At 40.0% G+C, this 3,275-nt stretch overlaps 1 pseudogene; it reads left to right on the top strand.

Moving 5' to 3' along the window:
* Window positions 1-2,847: 2,847 nt before the first annotated feature.
* LOC122434229 lies at window positions 2,848-2,956 on the top strand (annotated as a pseudogene).
* The last annotated feature ends 319 nt before the right edge of the window (window positions 2,957-3,275 follow it).

The raw sequence follows: 3,275 nt of genomic DNA, 5'->3' as shown, positions 1-3,275 counted from the left end.
CCACTCTCTCCTTCCTCAAGTCACGGAAACTCTGCTTTCCTCCTTTCAGGCCTGCCTGTCTCCCATTCTGGAGTTAGTGGTTGAGTGGGCAATCAAAGGGCCACACTTACCCCATAACACTACAGGACTAGAAATGTATTTTAGTTTGCTATGGCGGTCAAGACAAAACACCAAAGACTACATGGTTTAAACAATAGAAATTTATTTTGTCACAGTTTCAAAGGCGAGAAATCCAGCATTAGAGTGTCAGTAAGGCTGAATTCTTCTGAGCTCTTAGTCTCCGGCTTGTAAGTCTCCCTGTACCTTTATATGGTCTTCCTCTCTGTACACGTCTGCATCTAAATTTCCTCTTAAAGGAAACATGGTCATTTTGCATTAAGGCCCACCCTAATGACCTCATTTTAACTTTGTTGTTGTTCAGTAACTAAGTCATGTCTGACTCTTTGTGACCCCATAGACTGCAGCATGCCAGTCTCCTCTGTCCTTCACTGTGTCCTGGAATTTGTTCAGATTCATATCCATTGAGTCAGTGATTCTATCTAACCATCGCATCCTTCTCCTTTTGCCTTCAATGTTTTCCAGCATCAGGGTCTTTTCCAGTGAATTAGCTCTTTGCGTCAGGTGGCCAAAGGACTGGTGCTTCAGCTTCAGTATCAGTCCTTCCAGTGAACATTCAGGGTTGATTTCCGTGAGGGTTGACTGATTTGATCTGCTTGCAGTCCAAGGGACTCTCCAGAGTCTTCTCCTGCACCACAGGAGTTCTTCAAAAGCATCAGTTCTTCAGTGCTTAGCCTTCTTTATGGTCCAACTCTCACATCTGTACATGACTACTGGAAAAACCATAGCTTTAAATATATGCACCTTTGTTGGCAAAGTGATGTCTCTGCTTTTTAATATGCTGTCTACGTTTGTCATAGCTTTCTTTCCAAGGAGCAAGTGCCTTTTAATTTCATGACTGCAGTCACCATTTGCAATGATTTAAATACATCCTTAAAGAACAATTCCAAGAACACAGTCACGTTCTCAGTTACTGGGGGTTAGCACTTCAGTATGTGAATCTGGGGAAACACAACGTGGCCCATAACCAGATGAACCAAAGTTGGCCAATCGTATATCCCACATGCCTGAATAGAGAGGCTGGCCCCATTTGAAGATGTTTTCAAGCAAGATTAAGCAGTGTCTTTTTAAAGATTGGTAAGAATGTGGAAAAAAGATCATATTCTACTTTCTCAGATCCAGAGTTCCAAGAATGATATAGATTTGGAGCTTACCTATAAGGTTACAAAGATTCTTTTTTTTTTTTTTTTTTGCTAGGTAGAGAAACCTGTTAAGCATCAACATGAGGAAAACAGACATGAAAGAGATGGGAAAAGAGAACTATCCCTTTCTGATATTATACATGCACATATATCCAGCATGTCTAAACTAGGGAGCTTCTGTAATATTTACTGAAGGCCATATGTTTTTCTTTTACTACTTAGCTTGGATTTGACACTTTCAATTGAAGTGTCATTTTCACTTCATTTTTAATTGAAAAAGCCTAACTAACTAACCATGGAGAAATAGATACATTTGGTAACATAAGTTAGGTAGACTGATGGTTTATACCACTGTAAATATGAATCAATCATAGATTACCAAACATTGTTAACAGTCACTGTGTGTGTACGCACATGCTAAATTGCCTCAGCTGTTTCCAACTCTTTGCAACCCTATGGGCTGTAGCCCTCCAGGCTCCTCTGTCCATGGGATTCTCCAGGCAAGAATCTTCCCTACCCAGGCATCAAACCCCATCTCTTGTGTCTCCTAGCGTTGGTAGGTGGGATCTTTACCACTAGCGCCACCTGGAAAGCCCTAACAGTTAGTACTCCTCCACAATTACTCCTGAGTCCTGGCAGAAGCATCTCACTCAGACGCCTGGATGGGTTTCAAGTTTCTTCAGCAGTTGTGGCCTGGGATTTTTTATATTACTGAAGTGCTTATAGTCTCACATTCATGTTGATCAGTTCAAAAAGTTAGATGATCACACAAGATAATCAAATCATGCACCTTTTAACCATTTAATTTGTTTCATAAATTAGTCTATTTTATGTAGATCTCTCACCACGTGTAGGCTTTTGGTGACTGATTTCCTTTTCATGTTCTTGACCTCTCAGCTTCTCGCCCATGCCTCCCTCCTCAAGTCCAGCCATTTGTTTCATTTGTTTTTCAAACTATACTTTTTATATCTGTGGGGTAACTACATGAAGTCAGTGAGTTCTTTATGTTCCAAAGGTACCTTCACCACCCTAGAGTGGATAATCTCACAAAGCAATAACAAACCCTGGCCTGAATTTAATCTTCTGCCTGGCTTATATTTAACATGGTTCAATTTGTCTATCTTCCCTTCAAGTCTCCATCTACTCACTTGTTAAACATGTTCTCTAAGGCCAGAGGACTCTTTATACTGACTATCCACCAGTAATAGCTTTGGCATCTCTAAACCCATCTAGCAATTCTTTGAAGAGTTTACACTGCTGCTCCTTTCTCAAATCTGCTCAGATTTTCTGTAACTGTTTGGTGTCCCTCACATAAGTATGATTGGAGTGAAAGGTAAATAAATGGATTCTAAAACCATTCTTGCCTAGAAGCTGGGAATTGAAATGAGTGATGTTAGTCATGCAGCCCAGGCCCAAATCTGCTTAAACTTCATCCAGCATCTAATCCAAATTAGAATGGGATCTTCAATCACATATCAAAAGAAGTTAAAAGTTTCAAAATTTACAATTTGAGCCTTGAGGCATTTCATTAGACTAACAGATGGTATGCAACATATTGGGCAATACAGGAGCTAAAAATGGGATTGGCAAGACTACACTCACAAGGATCATTTCTACAGTTTGTTACTAAAGAACTTTTCTTGCACATGTAGAGCACTGATAATAAACCAATGATCTAGTAAGTTAGAAAAAATGGTGAGGGGGACTGGCTATTAAGGAAGTTTTGCGTTTTGTTTTAGAGGAACTCTTTGTCTGCAAGATCCAGAACCTTTAGACTTTAAAATAATAGAAAAAATTCTGGAATTTACTAGAATAGTTTAAAATTTTTTCAAATGTAAACAGTTTATAAGCTTGCTGATTGATTGAAATCAGGTGGTAGGTATGTTGCCACCTTTTACGACCCTGTGGACTCTTTGTGACCCCATGGACTGTAGCCCACCAGGCTTCTCTGTCCATGGGGTTCTCCAGACAAGAACACTGGAGAATGGGCATGGGCATGGATAAAGGTTGCCATGC

Source organism: Cervus canadensis, chromosome 33, assembly GCF_019320065.1.
Source record: "Cervus canadensis isolate Bull #8, Minnesota chromosome 33, ASM1932006v1, whole genome shotgun sequence".
NCBI lineage: Eukaryota > Metazoa > Chordata > Mammalia > Artiodactyla > Cervidae > Cervus > Cervus canadensis.
Note: the sequence above shows the minus strand (reverse complement) of the source record. Positions and strands in the feature narration are given on the sequence as shown.